General features: G+C 39.8%; 1 pseudogene; it reads right to left on the bottom strand.

The window, feature by feature from the left end:
• The window catches only part of LOC128105858 (KAT8 regulatory NSL complex subunit 2-like), a 56,795-nt pseudogene that overhangs the window by 11,234 nt on the left and 27,371 nt on the right, over positions 1-18,190 (bottom strand).

The following is an 18,190-nucleotide window of genomic DNA, read 5'->3' as shown; positions in this document are numbered from 1 at the left end:
AGTTTTTCTAAAAATTTTTTCTTGGCACTCCCTTTAACCAACTTTTTAAATGACAAAACAAAAATGATCAAACAAAAATATTTTATAATTGACATTACATAAATCCCATCTGCATTAATTATCCTCTCATTTAATTGTTTCATTTTCAGACTGTCAATTGTATTATCAAAGAGAGACAAAATTCCCTCCATTGTAAATATGTTTCCCATTTTTTAATGAGAGGAAAAATTCTCTTTTAACTAATTTCTCCCTTTAAAAAATCTCAATTGTCTCACTAAATCTCCCAACAATGACAATTCAGATATGAGTCTGACTGCTTCTATGTAGAACAGTAGAAGTCTGAGAGGGTTTCAAGATAACTACTTAGTGTGGTAGCAGCCCAAGGTTGGGGATCCAGGGAGAGTCCACAACCCACCAGGAGAGAAGAAGCCAAAGAGCCAGCCATCTGCATGAGGGAATGGCTAACTCCTATAGTTTTTGGAGCCCCTCAAAACCTATGGAGTTTGCTGCAGAGAGGCTGCAACAAAATCTTAGCCAGTGAGTTAGGGACTCTGGCCCACATGGAGTAAGGACTCCAGTCATATGCAGCTTGGGCTGAGCCAGGGCCTGCAAGGCCACAGCAAGTAGCTTTTTGGTGAATTCATGCCTTACAAGTTGGATGCCAGATGTTGTTTAAATCTTATATGGTCTTTTTTTTTTTTTTTTTTTTTTTTTTTTTGGTTTTTCAAGACAGGGTTTCTCTGTGTAGTAGCTTTGTGCCTTTCCTGGAACTCACTTGGTAGCCCAGGCTGGCCTCAAACTCACAGAGATCCGCCTGCCTCTGCCTCCCAAGTGCTGGGATTAAAGGCGTGCGCCACCACCGCCCGGCTGGTAATAACTTTCAAGGACTAGCAATTTGCACTACATTGTCAAATGAGCTGTATAGGTACAATACCTTGAATAAGATTAGAAATATATGTACAGTATTTTCTAACAAAATCAATCTCAAATTTATAATATACATAATTGGTATACAATATATAAGAATCCAATCCAATGTAAAATATTTAAAACTAGTAGTTGCTTTCTAAAAGTAGATTCACTAATATAACTTTTTTATCTTATCATATCTATATCTTTCCCTTTTTTCTTTTCAGAGTAGATTCAATAATCTTCCCTGTATCCATCATTTCTATCTCTTTTTTGAGAGTAGATACCTTTTATCTTATCATATCTATATCTGCTTTTTTCAAACAAGAACCCTGAATCTAATTTCTTTTGTTTAGCTTTTTTCCTAACCATTAATAATTAACAACTTATAACCAACCATTCTAAACAATGATAATTATCCATAACCCACTGAAAGACCAAAAACCACCTATCCCACCTCTTGGGAATGTGGGGTTGTGTTCTTAAAATTACTTCTTGCTGTCTAGGAGCAAAGGCATCTTTAGGGGATCCTGAAAAGACAATTTTGGTTTAGTTGTCAGGTCCTGGGAGAGATAGCTATATCATTTGTCTAGTCTCTGCATAATGGGAAAGTATAGGGCTTGTCTTAAGTCCTTGCTCAAGTAGTCTGTGAGACTGGATAATCTCAGCTAGCTGTTTCAAAATTGTCCTGAGCAGTGTGTAGTCCAAAGCCAATCTTTGGGTGGTATTTGTCAGCTTAGTGGTATTATTATTGTCCTGATGGAATAATCATTGAGAGGCCCTATCCTATTTTTGGAGGCTTCAAAATCTCCCTTAGGTGTGGTCATGGTTCACTGCAGAAAATCTTTTTTGTGGGACATTTTTTTTCTGGATGATTTATCCTTTTTCTTCAGATGTCTCATTTGTCCAGTGCTCTTCAGATTCCTTAGCCTTCATTCCCCTGAAAACAAAAATAAAATCCTTTCCCCAATCATAACTTTGGGGAGTTTCCCTTTTGTAATCTTTATCAATTTTGATTCATGGTTTCTCCCTAAATTTTTGTTTTATTTTTTAAAGCTGTTCTATCATCCAGAGCAGTATGATTTATTACAATAGTCATTAAGCTCTTTAATTGCTCTGGAAAGGAAATTTTTACATGATGACAAGAAAGGACTCAACTGAATTTGTTATGGGGGCCTTTAAGAGGCCCCTCAGGGAGTTTCCTGATGGAAAAGGCAAAGGATTGCCTTGTCTGTCCCTTGTTGATCTACATTCCTTAGTTCAATATTTGCCTTTGCCACACCTTCTACATAATTCAGAAGGGAGGGGCATTCTGTTACCATTCTTCCTTGAGAAAACATTGTTTGTAGAAACACACTCTTTATAGTCCCTTTTTAGATGACCTTGTTTACCACATTTGAAACATCTGACATTATTATTTTTCTTCAAACCTCTGAAAATCACCTTTTCTATTCAAGTATCATCATGGTCATGAGATTCAATATTCATTGTATCTCAGATCCATTCCTCCAAGGGTGCTGATCTTGCCTTTAATGTCCTAATTACCCTTTTGCATTATGCATTAGCATTTTCAAAAGCCAGAGATTCAATTATTATCTGTCTAGCTTCTGAATTTGGTATCATTCTATTTACTGCTGAAGACAGCCTTTGTAAGAGATCAGTGAAGGTTTCTTTTGGGCCCTGTATAACTTTTGTAAATGACTCAATTTTCTTTCTTACTTCTTCAATTCTGTCCCAATCATTCAAGGCTGTCATTTGGCATAAAGCTAGGGTGTGGGTCATCATGTAGAGATAAGCTTTCTACATTAGCGTAATCTCCCTCTCCAAGAAGTTGATCTCAGGAGATTTCCATACCTCTAACCTTACTTCATTCTTTAACAGTTTTAGCCTCATCCTTACACCAGGTTCTCCATTGTAACTGGGGACCAGCTTCTAAGACAGCTGTAACTAAATCTCTCCAGTATTGAGGGATAATTCTATTACAAGTTGACCATGAGTTTAACATCTGCTTCACAAATGGGGAATGCATACTATATGACACTATAGCTTCTTTGAATCTCCTCAAATCTAACATTTGCACAGGAGTCCAGTCAGCTCTTATACAGCCTTGAACATTTGGTAATTCCTGTATGATTACTAGATAGATTAATGTTGGCTGTTTGAAAACCTTAGGCTGTTTCTCTGTAACCACATAATGCAATGCTGAAATTGACTCACCTTTAAATTCTTCTGTCTGGGTCTGAATTTCTCTATGATCTGTTTTAACAAGTTTTTCTAAAAATTTTTTCTTGGCACTCCCTTTAACCAACTTTTTAAATGACAAAACAAAAATGATCAAACAAAAATATTTTATAATTGACATTACATAAATCCCATCTGCATTAATTATCCTCTCATTTAATTGTTTCATTTTCAGACTGTCAATTGTATTATCAAAGAGAGACAAAATTCCCTCCATTGTAAATATGTTTCCCATTTTTTAATGAGAGGAAAAATTCTCTTTTAACTAATTTCTCCCTTTAAAAAATCTCAATTGTCTCACTAAATCTCCCAACAATGACAATTCAGATATGAGTCTGACTGCTTCTATGTAGAACAGTAGAAGTCTGAGAGGGTTTCAAGATAACTACTTAGTGTGGTAGCAGCCCAAGGTTGGGGATCCAGGGAGAGTCCACAACCCACCAGGAGAGAAGAAGCCAAAGAGCCAGCCATCTGCATGAGGGAATGGCTAACTCCTATAGTTTTTGGAGCCCCTCAAAACCTATGGAGTTTGCTGCAGAGAGGCTGCAACAAAATCTTAGCCAGTGAGTTAGGGACTCTGGCCCACATGGAGTAAGGACTCCAGTCATATGCAGCTTGGGCTGAGCCAGGGCCTGCAAGGCCACAGCAAGTAGCTTTTTGGTGAATTCATGCCTTACAAGTTGGATGCCAGATGTTGTTTAAATCTTATATGGTCTTTTTTTTTTTTTTTTTTTTTTTTTTTTTTGGTTTTTCGAGACAGGGTTTCTCTGTGTAGCTTTGCGCCTTTCCTGGAACTCACTTGGTAGCCCAGGCTGGCCTCGAACTCACAGAGATCCGCCTGGCTCTGCCTCCCGAGTGCTGGGATTAAAGGCGTGCGCCACCACCGCCCGGCCTTATATGGTCTTTTAATAAAAAGCCCAGAGGCAGATAATCAAAATGAAAGCTGAAAGATCAGAGAAGCAGAACAGCCAGCCACTAGTTCTTATGTCTACTAAATCCTCAGCCTAAAGAGAGTGAGCTCCTGTTTCCTCATGCCTTATATACCTTTCTCTGCCCTGCCATATTACTTCCTGGAATTAAAGGCATGTGTGCTTCCCAAGCAAAGGCATGAGATCTCAAGTGCTGGGATTAAAGATGTGTGCCACCATTGCCTGACCTCTAGGCTTAATCTAGTGTCTGGCTCTGTTCTCTGATCCTCAGGCAAGTTTATCAGGGTACACAATATATCACCATAACATACAAAGGAAAGAAAGGTAAAAAGACCCAAGGCAAAACATAGATGAAGAAAAACAGGTTAAATTAAGTTATAAGAGCTAGTGTGAGAAGCATATGATAAGACTGAGCATTCATAATTAATAATAAGTCTTTGTGTTATGATTTGGGGACTGGCGGTCTGAGAAAGCCTGCTACACTCAGTTTTCCTTTTTGTTGCCATGCCTTCAGTCTGCCATTATGGACTCATATCTCTGAAACCATAAACCCAAATAAACCTTTCTTTCTAAAAGTTGCTTGGTTATGGTGTTTTATCACAGCAAAAGAAAAATGACTGATACAGTTATCTAAATTAAAAATATATACCAATTTATCCTTGTACCTGCTATAAAAATAATCTTCTACAAAAAAAATAGCCAAGTGGTAGTGGCACATATCTTTAATCCCAGCACTTGGGAGGCAGAGGCAATTTGAGTTTGAGGCCAGCCTAGGCTACAGGGTGAGTTCCAGGAAAGGCGCCAAAACTACACACAGAAACCCTGTGTCAAAAAACCAAAAAAATAAAAAAAATAACAATCTACAATATTGGGGTTAGATTTATCTGGTAAAGCATTGGCCAAGTTGTATTTTAATGTATCTAACTCATACACCTTCATATATCTAACTCATGCAGTGTGACCTACAAAGCAAAGGAGTAGAAATCAGGAAGAAGGCAGGAAGAGAGGGTTAGATCAAAAGCCAGAAAAGGAGAAAGAACAAGAACAAAGACGATGATTATATGGCAAAAGTAAATGTGTAGGGGCTGAAGATGTAGCTCAGTTCGTTGCATTCGTGCCTATCATGCATGATGCCTTGGAACAAATATTCAATACAGCGTAAACTGGGAGTGATTGTTGTTGCCTGTATTCCTAGCACTTGGTAGGATACATAGAGATAGGAGGATCAGAAGTTCCAGGCCATTTTTTGCTACATAGGGAATAAATTCAGGATGACTTGGGAGCATGTAAGATCCCATCTTAACAAACAAGCAAATCAAAACAAATAAGCGAACCCAAAAATCTAAATCCAACTCAACAAGAAGAACAGTCATAACAACAAAGCATTGTCTATGGGAAAAGGAATGGGTGGAATTGGAAGACCTTCAACTGTTATTACATAGCTCATTTATTTCTTGGGCTTTAAAATTTTTTTTTATGTTTCTCTATATTAAGAGGCTCTGTAATTTATAAATGCTTAACTTTCACATAACATGGATGATATTTAAAAAACAAAACAAAACAAAAACTGTTTCAGTCAAAGAAAGAACACTTTCATTGGGTAAAATCTGGCTCCTTCCCAAAGATAGGAACTCATAGGACTCAAAAAGCTACTGAAATTGACAAGAATTTTAAAGAGTTGCAAGATCCATAAGGCTATACTGGAAGGTTATCAAGACAGCAACCTCTATCTAGGGAAATGTAGGCTCTCCCAGAACAGCCTGCAGGTTGGGCAGGGAAATTAAGGGATGCAGCTTTCATGATTCATCCTCCATGGTGACTTTGAGTCACCATGTTCCTGTAAATAACACCTGAAAGCAAAGCACTGATTAAGTTAGACATGAGTGGAATGATTTCTTCTGGTCTGTCCTAGTTGCTCTATATGTGGTTGATGGACATTTGTCCATGTCTACTCAGGAAAGGTCACCTAATTATTTCAAATGAAACTTGTTAGAATTTTTATTATACATGCGGACTCTAGAATGATATTCCAAGTTCAAAGAATTTCCATTATATAAGGGGCTCCTTAAATACATAAACCATGTTTGGTGGTTTGAAAGAAAATGGTTCCCAAAGGGAATGGCACTCTTAGGAGGTGTGACCTTGTTGGAGTAGGTGTGGTTTTGTTGGAGGAAGTGCGTCACTGTGGAGAAAGGCTTTGAATTATTGCATATGCTCAAGCCACACCCAGTGAGACAGACCATTTACTGTCGCCTGACTATCAAGATGTAGGGCTCTTAGGTCTAGTACCATGTCTGCCTGCATGTTGCTCAGCCTGTGAGACCTTTGTGATCTTGCTTCACTACAGAAGTTAACAGAAACAACAATAAGAACTGGGAACAGGAAGGAGAGGTTAAGGGTTCTCAGGGCTCTTGTTGAGTGGTGTGCTGTCCTAAAAGCTGCAGGCCTCCACCAGTTGCTTTGGAAATGGGGCAGAAGAAAACCAAGAAAGAAGAGTGCTGCTTCCTATTTTAATGGCCACTGCAGGGGTTCCTGCAAGTGTAGTAGCCAGCAGTGAAATGATCTGGGTGAAGTTGAGAATGAAACTCAGGTCAGCATGACTTAGCTAGTGCTGGTTCAAAAATTTTACAGTCTGACACCAAGTGATTTCTTATTTTTTTTTTTTTTTTACATATTTAAACACAGTAAAACTTGTCGGAAAGTTTCCTCTTGACAATTGTCACAACAAAGTTTTAGGCATGACTATATCTAAATTCCTTTGCAAAGTGTATCTCTTTTTTGTTTGTTTGTTTCTTCAAGAGAAAAAACAAGAAGGTTTCTCTGTGTAGCTTTGGAACTCCTCCTGGAACTTGCTTTGTAGACCAGGCTGGCCTTGAACTCACAGAGATCTGTGAGTGCTGGGATTCAAAGAGTGTGCCACCACTGCCTGGCACAAAGTGCATCTCTTTAGCAAAGCACTTGTGACCTTTTCCACAAGACAAGGGCCTAGGAAAGAAGAGTTTGTAATAAGCATAAGGACGGGTTCTATTGACAGAGAAGCAGCGCTCAGAATTCTGGGGCATTCTGATGAGGGCTGGCTATATAAAATAGCAAAGATTGCTATGTATTAACACATTTATTCACAGCCTTCTGGATGGAAAACAGGTTTCAATATCTTCTATTGAAGAAAAAAGCTTGTGTGTTTAACATTTCTATTTTTTCTAGTGCTTATCTGTGAGCTCTTGTTCTCTCCAGAATACCAGTCAGCTCATTTATTGAATACCTGGCAACTCCTTCCTTCCAGTATAGCTTGGCTCAGGACCCCACCCTAGGTGTTTTGACATGAAAGCCTTTGGATTTGACATGGCTGGGGTGGTGAGGGTATGAAGAAAGAACAGACACACGGATGCACATATAGAAAAGTTGGGGTCAGATGTGTTGTGAGCACTCTGGTAAAGTGGTACCAACACACAGGAACCCCAAAACTCAGCATGTTATTATGTATATCACAGAGGGAGGAGTTATCTAGCCTTGGTAAGAGGTCTCTGTAGGTAAGCAATGTCAGGTTACAGACATCCTGGAGGAGAAAACTGGTTTCTTGTCCCTGCACATACTGGTTAGTCATTCCTAGAGGCTGGTATTTGCACACACTGTCAACAGTCACACTCAGACCAGAAGAAGGCATTGTGCTCTCTGTGAACCTCACCCAAGAAAAGGACTTGTCAAATTCACAGGAATCTGACATGTTGGCCAATGACAAGGCCCATGCCAAGAATGCACGTTCACTCAAGCCTTCTTCTTCTCCCCACACCCAGGCATTACCACATGGGTGTTTGTAGAATTGTCAGGATCACAGCCTAGGCCCTAGCTGCCCTAACAACCCAGATTGGGCCACCCATCCTCAGTATAATAATTAACTAATAACTAATAGTAAAAAAAAAAAAATCAGAAAATTGGTGATTTAGTCTAAGTGGTCACCTTGGGAATAGGACCCCCTTCCCAAGTCCATCTTCCAGGTCCTGACATATACATAGCTAAGCAGTCATGGTCAAAGTCAAGGCCCTACCCATCATAATTGTATAAGCATCAGTCTCTTTTATAAACTGTTCTGACAAATTGTCAGAATTGTGTGAAATCTCCTCTTGGGAGATGCATTCCTCTTGTAGCTGGTACCAGGCTTCAGCTTTTCCTTCTCCCAACATGAGACTCCTGGGGGAATTTCAAATCCTTGCATACCATCATCTCAGTTGACAGATAGCCAAATAGAGGGGCACAAGCATCTCCTTAGATTATCTTAATTCATTCCTGCCAGGATGGATACGGTGTTTCTGGCTCACAATGTGCACAGCTCAGTCCCCTTCCCTGATTCTCATGTACATGGCCACAGCCACCAAGTGTACCCTAAACTTGATCCCAGAACTATGGGTACTCTTGCAGGGACTCCATCAACTGCCAGAGGAGAGCATGCAGCCACTAGGGCTTTGTCTGCAGGTATGGGAGACTCTCTGGTTTGGCAGCTTCTTTCAGAGATCTGATCCAGTAATGAGCTTAATACAAAACTCTCACACAGCAGTGTTAATGGTAGTCTAGGTACATTCCATGCTTAAGGACCACATTTTGTATGGTACTGTACTTGATGGCAACTATTGGGGTTGTAAGATCTTATAAGGACCTAAGAAAGAACAGCATAGTACTTACTGTATGAATGGTTTTGAAATAGAAAATATTTGGGCATAAAAAAATGGAATGTCTTTGAGCAACCCAAATATCTCCAAGCTGTATTATTAGAACCAACATTCTATTTTTAAGAATCTTCACAAAGCAGAAGACACTGTAAGAAAACCAAATGATTCTGAATGGCAGTAGATGAAATGAGCAGTTGAACTGTGAATTAGCCTGATGGTAATGAACTAGACTTGCTCATTTTCTGTCTGTACTTTTTATGTGGTATTTAAGGGATAAAAACCTTTTGTGTGAATGGAGGAAAAAGCTAGCAGTCTGAGATGTGTGAGAAATTCAGTATTAAGGTGATAGGTTCTGTGTGTATAATGTATAACTGTATAATGTCTCTCCACAGGTTGCCAAAGTTTTGAGAAAGTTTTCCATAATGTTGTCATTTGCTTTTCTTACTTATTTTCATGTGTGGTTAATTTCTACTGTCAACTTGTTACAAACTAGAACATCTGAGAAGAGAGTATTGAAAATTTTCTAAGGATTTAATTTTATTTTATTTTGTATAGGTATGTGTGTATTTGTGGGTGATGTGCATGTGAGTACAGGTGCCCATAAAGACCAGATCATCTTTGAGCTGGAGTCTGAGGTGATTGTGAGCTACCTGACTTGGGGTCTAAAAACAGAATTGTTATCTTTGCAACTGAACTTGGGTTCTCTGCAAGAGCAGCAAATGCTTTTAACTGCTGGGACACCTATCCAGTTCCCTGGGAAGAAAGTCTTAATGAAGAATTATCTGGATCAGATTGGCCTGTGGAGGGACTGTTTTGGTTCTCAGTTCACATAGGAAGACCTAGCCCATTGTGGGCAGCACCATTCTATAGGAAGTGGTTCTTGAACTCTGTAAGAGTGAACAAAGCTCGCTGAGCTTAAGTAAACTAGCAGGAAGTATGGAGACATTTGTCTCTGTTCCTGATTGAATGTGGTGTAACCTTCTGTTTCAAGGTTCTGCTTCTGTGACTTCCATACTGTGATGGACTATAACCAGGAATTATCAACCAAATAAACTCTTTTACCCCTAGCTGCTTTTTTGTCAGGAGATTTGTATCATTGCAACAGAAAGGAAACTAGGACATTGAGTATTTGTAAAATCATACCACCTAAGGAACAGATTTATAGTACTATCTAACATGGACTTGATCACTTTGGTGAGAAGACAAGACATGTATAGGTGAGTGAACACAGTAGGTCACACTGGAGGGATGGCTCCAGACCCCAACACACTGACAAGCCACTGAGAGGCAATCTGATTTGATTTTAGGCATATATTACACTGCTCAAATAGACAAGAGTCCTCCCACTATTAGGAAGATATTTCTATGAAATAAATGTATATGTAAAGGTAGGTAAGCATTTTGCTTAGGGAGAATTTATAGGAGGAAAAATGCAGAAATTGAAAGGAAATGTTCCCTGCCCTAGATGTACATGTATTCTCATATTATTATTTTTGAAGATACTAGAAGTAAGGGCATACTACCAAGCCTTCTTTGGAATCAACATTGAAAAGCATAGAAAGTAGGCAGAGAGACCCACTGTGGCAGGGTGGGGATCATCCTTCAACATTTAAGTCTTAAAACCCAGCAGCAGGATAGTTCACAGGAAGGGTAAGAAGAGATAGCACAGTACCAGGGATATCAAAGAATAATCTTTAAAACCAAGACAGTATTCTTGTGCAAATGCCCCATGAAATGAATCCAAGACCTTATTGAGTTGAACCTGGTGTCACAAACTTATATTGGTAGCTACTTGGGAGGCTGATAAAGGAGTTATTTCAAGTTAAAGATCTGTTTGGGCAACTTAGTGAAACTGTGCAAAGGGAGGTAGTTAACTGAATAGTGTGTGTGTGTGTGTGTGTGTGTGTGTGTGTGTGTGTGTGTGTGTATGTATATGTGTGTGTATATGTATATGTGTGTGTTTATGTATGTACATACACAGCTACACACATATACACACACACAGCCCTACAACCACTCTAGAAAATGAGCTCACATCTGCTCACTTTACTACCTATGAACAAGAATTCCCATATGGCTGTGGGTATGGCTAATAGTAGAGTACATGCCTAGCACACATGAGACCCTGTGTTCAGTCTCCAGTCCTGAGAATATATGAATAAATAAATTATAAATAGTATTCAACTGCCAAGTTGCTGAGCGAAAGAGTAAAATCCTAAAGCTGACTCAAGAGATATTTGAGGAGATGAGTGTTTACAGACAAATTCATGAGAAATGCCTCTTAGATTTCTGGGTTACTGTCTCTAACAGTACAACCAATCATTGAGTAGAGGACTTTTTGCTTTCTTTTGCTCTTAGAAAACAAAGAAATCTGACTTCATAAAACCCAATTTTGTATTCAATTAGCAAAGTCAAGCAAATTTAGAAAATCAGGCAATTCTTTGTCCTCTACTTATATTATAGATAAATCTTCATAACCAGTGTCTGGTGAAATCCTGAATTTGTCATTTAATCATCTGTTAAGTTTTGTAAATATTTTTATTTTATTTTCTTTCTCTTGAGAAAAGGTCTCATTGTGTATCCATGGCTAGTCTAGATCTCAAGGTAACCAAGGCTATCTTTCAGCTTGCTGAAAACCTCCTATCACTGCCTCCTGTGGAAATGAAAACTTAGACTAAGCCTCTATTAAACATTTATCCTTTCCTTGGTGCTTTCAACACTGGTAGGAGGTACTTGTGGATTTTGCAGCAGACATTCTTTTGGCCGTTGATCATTTCTGTTCCCAGCAGCCTAGCTTGCTGAGAAGAAAGCAGCCCCCTTGTCCCCTAAGAAGTTGTTCTACCATAGTGTGAAAAGGTGCTTGTAAATGAGAGCACATGGGCATACACACATACAAAAGCACACACAAAGAGAATTTTACTAGAAGAAAGAAAAGTCTAGCTCTACCTAGAAAATGATAATCAACCTAATCATGTCATGACTGTCTTAAGCATAGAACTAAAGTTTAAACAACTGGAACTTTTGAGTTCAACAAGACCTACTTCCCTGCCAAGCAAGTGACTCCAGACAAGTTTGTAAAACGTTTGCAAAATGCAATTCCAGTCGTGCCACTGTCTTCTTTAACATTGGTCTCTAGTTACCTTATGTCCTCAGGGTAGTGTCCAAATTCTCTACCAGACTTGTAAGATCTAGTCTCATTTTCTCTCAGCCTCAAAGCCCCTCACCCTAACATTAACCCTAGCCCTAACCCTAGCCCTAACCCTCTATCCCTAACCCTAACTCAAACCCCTTGCACTTTTCTTTGTGTATGGATTTCTTTTAGATTAAAAAAACCCTACATTTTATGTATGTGTGTGCATATGTGTGTCTGCATGCACATGTGTGTTCAAATGCAGATTGGAGGCACCAAAAGCTTTGGTGTGGAAGGACTGAAAATATCTGCACTGTCCAGCTCAGAAACAAGAGCTAATTGTTTGAAATATTTAGAAGGCAGAGCCATGGATGAAGCCTTTACATTATTTAGAGTGGTTCCATAGGCCAGTATGTCAGAAACAAGCAGAATAAACTCAGTGTCTCTCAAAAGAACAGATGAACGAAACAAAAGTAGCTTGGCAAGGCAGCTTCCTTTTATAAAAAAGGTATACCAGAAGCCAAACCTGAATAGCAAGAACACTGGGACAGGAAGACCACTTGCTTTCTATTTTAACACAGGTGATGTGTCTTTTCCTTACTGATTACATGCCAACCCTGCAGTCTTTTGTGATTGGTTAGTTTTACAAGCATCAGCTCAAAAGATATGAAGGAAACAGGGAAGGGGAAGAAGCAGGCTGCTTCAGACCAAAAAGTTCAGGAATGAACTCGGGACCTTAACAAAAGTTTTACTAAGTGGAGAAGATTGAAAGATCTGAATAAACATTTTACAGGGTGGGGCAGATTTATGGGGAGATCACTACTTTTGAATAAAAATAAATCTCACATGTAGAACCCATGAAGGAAAATGGTGAGAAAGGTAGTTTAATAGAGTCTCCTTCAATGTTACAAGGCCACTCCCTGAGTTCTTTATTACTGAAAATACTCAGAGGCGGACAGCTGAGGAGCTGTTGGGAATGCAGTATTAATGTGAGGGAGCATCACCTTTGATGTTCTTCCATTTTGTATATAATTGTTTTCTCCTTGTTAGACTTACACTGAAGATCATCAAGTTCAGTGAGTAAATGTGTGAGAAACGGCTTTCTAGCAGATCCTTATGTAACCTGAGCTGCGTAACTGCAAAAGCCTAGACTCTGAACTCAAGTAGGCCTGGCATTGTCTAGTTATATGACCCTGGACAAATCAATGCATTTTCTGTGTCTTTACTTTGTGAACTAAAATAAGTAAAACTGGTGACTGGCTTTGCTTTCAGGTTAGGGCAAACAGAAAAACAAAAAGATATACAAAGTAAGACAATTTTAGGATAATCTAAGACACACAAAATAAAACATTCTAGATTAAGCTAAATGAAAATGAATGATGAGATCATGGTTATGGGGTATTCATCAGAGAAGACTGCTCTCCAAAATGGGTTTAAGACAATAGAAAGTCTTTATCATCAAGCCAGTGACTATACTGGGGATCTGGAATCCCAGTGTAGTACTAAGTCTTTCTTAGGGTGAGCTTTTAAGCACAAAACCCATGTTCTAGGTTGATATACTTCAGTTAATAAGAACTATAGAAGCTAAAAAGCAAGATAAGTGCATTAGAGACTTTCCCAGAACTATGGACTTTGATGGATTTGGTTTTTGTCTTTATTTTGGCTGATGATGCTGTCTACATGCTGAGTTTTATGGCCCAAATGGCACTTCCATCATGGAATCAGTTGTGCTAAAGTTGGCCTACTAATATCTGAGGCCGTGTTACAACCACACGGATCATGAAACCTCACATTTGTGCTGAATTGTCCATTGGCTGGGTAATAATAGTTCACAGTGCTCTCTATAATGAAAAGTTGTTCAGTAGGTTTTCTCTTCATTAACGAATTTGAGCCTTGCTAATTCCATAATAATTAGACACAAAGTAGGGCTAGTGTCATGGAGATCTCTACAGGCACTCCAAGACATGAGCTCAGGCTTCCTGGCTCTAGATTCCACACATCACCTCACTTTGCTGCCCATGAAGAGGACCTCATAGATGAATGATGCTTGCCTGCAGTACAATGGTAGTTGAGAGCCACATCTAGCCTACAGGACCAGGCATTCTGGGGCTAAGAAGGATCTTAGCAAGGAAGCTGGGCATTTGTATCCTCACACCTCAGGGTAAAAAAGCCACGATTGGCTAGTGGGCTGGAATGAAAGACAAGTTCCTAGAGAAGGAAGCAGTAAGGTGGAATGAAGACACCACAACTTAGGAGTAGGAAGAGAGTAAGGAGTGCATTAAGTTAGAGTCAACAGAAGTCATTAGGCCTTATGTAGACCAGGCATAAGGATGGAAAAGGGTGATAGGATCATGATGATGACAATGATTTATTGTCAGGATCTCCCACATTGTTAGAATAAGCACCTGTTTCATATTAACTCCAACAGTTTTTGTAAGGGTTCTTAGATAAGGCTGGTTTATTTACCTTTTTGACGTAAACAAACTAAAACACAGTGACATTTAGGAATCAGAGCAAGGTAATTTGGTAATTCTTATTGATAAAGAATAATTAGATAATGCATCAAGATGCAGAAAGATAAATATGGTATGTTTTCACTTATAAGTGGATATTGGCTATTAAGTAAAATGATAATCAAACTACAATCCAGAGACCCAGAGAGGTTAGGTAAAGAGGAGGGCTTTAGGTGGATCTCTCTGGGAAGGGGAAATAGAATAAATTTTGCAGGAAGAGTGGGGGCAGGTGGGGATGAGAGTGGGGGAGATGGAGCAAGAGAATGTGTGGAGAAATGGCTAGAATTGGGGCATCCCTTGGGGATAGTGTGGAAACCTAGTACAGTAGAACCTTCCTATAATCTATGATGGTGACCCTAGTGAGGACTCCTAGTAATGGGGGATACAGAGTCTGAACTGTCCATCTTTTGTGGTCAGGCAAGGCTTCCAGTAGTGGGACTGGAGTAAAATTGGTTGTGTTTTATCCAAGGGGGTCCTATGGAGGTCCATTAACAACCTAGGCTAATGCTAGGACAGAGGGTTGCTCTCCAAAAATTGACAGTGGGGTGCCATTTTACCAAGGACATCATCCATACTGCTTATAGACTGTAGAGAGGTCAATCTGGTGCCTACATGGATCCTTCAACCCTATGTTCTAGTCTTTTTGGTAAGGAAGGTACTCTGTATGCTAGGGAAAGAGAAACCTGGACACCAACACAGCTGGAACAATGATGGCACAGAACTTGTGGGAGTGGCCAACCAATGTCTAGTTTAATTTGAAGCTTATGCCCTAAGGGGGATCCCATGCCCTACACTGTCTAGATATCCAGGAAACAGAAACTGGATAGCCCAAAGATCTAAGGTAGAACCAAACACAACTTGCTATAACAAAACAAAGCAGAACAAATCAATGAAATGATTCCTAATAATAGTCTGCTATATTCATAGATCAATGCCTTATCCAGCCATCCTCCAGCAGTGAAAAGGGACAGATGTTACATGTAGAAAGAGTATAAATGGGAGGTCTCCATCAAATCCCTCCACTCAGAGCTCAGGGAACCGTGCAGAAGAGGAGGCAGAAAGAATGTAAGAGCCAGAGGAGAGGAGGAGATCATGAGAACAAGGCCCTCTGAATAAATTAAATAAGTCTCATATGAACTCACAAAGACTGAGACAACAAGCACAGGGACTCCACAGGTCTACACCAGGTCTTCGGCATATGTATTATAGCTATTAATTTAGTAGATTTTAGTTTGGGTTTTTGAGACAGGGTTTCTCTGTGTAACAGCCCTGGCTATACTGAAACTTGCTTTGTAGACCAGGTTGGCCTTGAAATTACAGATAATCCACCTACCTCTGCCTCCTGAATGATGAAATCAAATGTGTGTGCCACCATACCCAGATTAGCTTAGTATTTTTATGGGACTCTTATGACTGTAAGAATGAGTGGCTCTCTGACTCTTGTGACTGTTCTTGCAATTTTTTTCTCCTGTTGGATTGCTGTGTCTAGTTTGGACAAGACAGTTCTTGCTTTACCTTGTATTTTATTTTGTCACCTTTGGTTGTTATCTCTTATCAGCCTATTTTTTTTCTAACGAGAAACAAAAAAAAAAGAGTGGATCCAGAGGGAAGGTGGGGAGAAACTAGGAGGAGTAAAAGGAGGGAAACTATAATCAGTATATATTGTATGAGGAAAGAATCTATTTTCAGTAAAAAGAAAAAAAGTATGTGAGGAAGAGCTTCATAATAATGCTAGCACCACATCTTAGATTCATCAAACTCTCACTAAACTTAATTCCCACCCTCTCCCTCCTTTTCTCTCCTCTCCTCCCTGTCCCTTTCCTTCCCCCTGCCCCCTCCCCCACATAAATATGTGTGTGTATACAGGCCAGAGGATGACCTCAGTTGTCCACTTTCATTTTTGAGACAGGGTATCTCACTGGCCTGGAACTTGCCATATGGTCAAGACTCTCTGGTCAATAAGCACCAGGTATCCTCCTGTCTCCACCTTCCCAGTGCAGGGATCATAGGCATTTTTCACCACACTCAGAATTTTTAGGGAGGTTCTGGGGATTAAACTCAGGTATTTGTGCTTTGTGGAAAGCACTTTACTGACTGAACCATCTCCTCAGCTCTCCTAATCCTGCTTTTTTCTTTTTAAGATTTATTTTATTTTTAATTATCAGTATCTGTGTGGTTGTTTATGAATGTGAACACACATACATTTGGAGATCAGATGAGGATCAGATTCCCTGGAGCTTCAGTTACAGGTGCTTGTATGTTACCCAGAACAGGTACTGAAAAACATGACCAAAGCAACTTATAGAAGAAAGCATGTAATTTGGGGCTGACAGTTGCAAAGGGTGAGCTCATGACCATTATGGAGTAGAGCATAATAGCAGCCAGGCAGGCAGACAAAGGTGCTGGAGCAGTAGCTGAGAACTGATCCACAAGCACAAGACAGATAGAGCTAACTGGGTATGGTGTGGACTTTTGAAACTTCAAAGCCCATCCCAGTGAAACACTGTCCTCCAGTAAGGCCACACCTCCTAATTTTTTGCAAATAGTTGCACCAGTTGCAGATCAAGTATTCAACTACATGAACCTGTGTACATCATTCTCATTCAAACCACCACACTGATGTCGGATGCAACATGCCAAGCTACCTCAAGCTTCTGCCATCATAACTTCCCTACCACAATGGTCTGTCTCCTCTTGCACTATAAGCTCTAAAATTAACCCTTCCTCCCACAAGTTACGTCTTGCCAGGTATTTGGTCACAGAAACAAGAAAAGAAACAAATAACCCCCTACAGTCAGAAAAAGGGGGTGGTTGGGGATGAACACAAATGCTGCCATTGTTCTGGGCAGAGGCAATATGGAGGTTAATGGTGAAGTTAGACAGGGATGGGGGCAGCTCAGTGGGGAGAAGATGATATTGCTGGGTGGTAGAGTTTGGAAAGTCTCCTCCTTTGATTCTGTGATCAATTTTGCCTTTCCCTAACCCTCATTCTGTATCAGCTCTTACTAATGTTTTTCAGTTTGTAATGTACTTTTAAATATGCCACTTGGTCTCTAGAGCTGATGGAGGGTCTTTAACACACTCCACTTCAGGATGCTCATTTGTGCCATTGGTCCTTAATTAATGTAAAACATTGATGTCTTGCCTATCATTATGTCTTCTAAACCCAGCACAGGGAGCTGTGCAAGAGGTACCTTGGAAACATTGTAGAAATGATTGAGGATGGTGAAATAAAAGCTAGGATTGGCTTTGAGCAAAACAATTATGTCAGGATACACTAAGGAAGTAATATGATATGGGAGGAAGGATGATTCTGGGTTAGGAAAGGATGGATGGCACAGAGCACAGTAGTGTATAGACTTTGAGGAGCTTAGTTTCTAGAGTGTGGGGGTCAGAACTTGGCCACCGGCTTTCCCCCATAGTCACTGTGGTGAGACATGAAGCCCTGATTTCTCTGTGGGCCATGAACAGAAGACTTCAGAGCCTGTGCAATGGTAGTTTATTGTCCCGTGTGACATGAGGCTCTATTCAATCATCATCTTCAGGGAGACACACACATACATGTACACATACACATACACACACACACACACACACACACACACACACACACACACACACACACACACACCAGCCAAGCTTTCAGGGAGGCTCAGACAAAGGAAATATCTCCAGATAAATTTATTTCTGCAAAATTTATCTTCTACTCTTTGAAACAAAGTAATAATCATGAAGTGGAAATTCTTGTCTGGCCAATTTTATATCAGTTCTATGACACCAAAGACCATTTTCTATATTGTAGTG

Source organism: Peromyscus californicus, unplaced genomic scaffold, assembly GCF_007827085.1.
Source record: "Peromyscus californicus insignis strain IS unplaced genomic scaffold, ASM782708v3 Scaffold_9__1_contigs__length_137607984, whole genome shotgun sequence".
Classification (NCBI taxonomy): Eukaryota; Metazoa; Chordata; class Mammalia; order Rodentia; family Cricetidae; genus Peromyscus; species Peromyscus californicus.
Note: the sequence above shows the minus strand (reverse complement) of the source record. Positions and strands in the feature narration are given on the sequence as shown.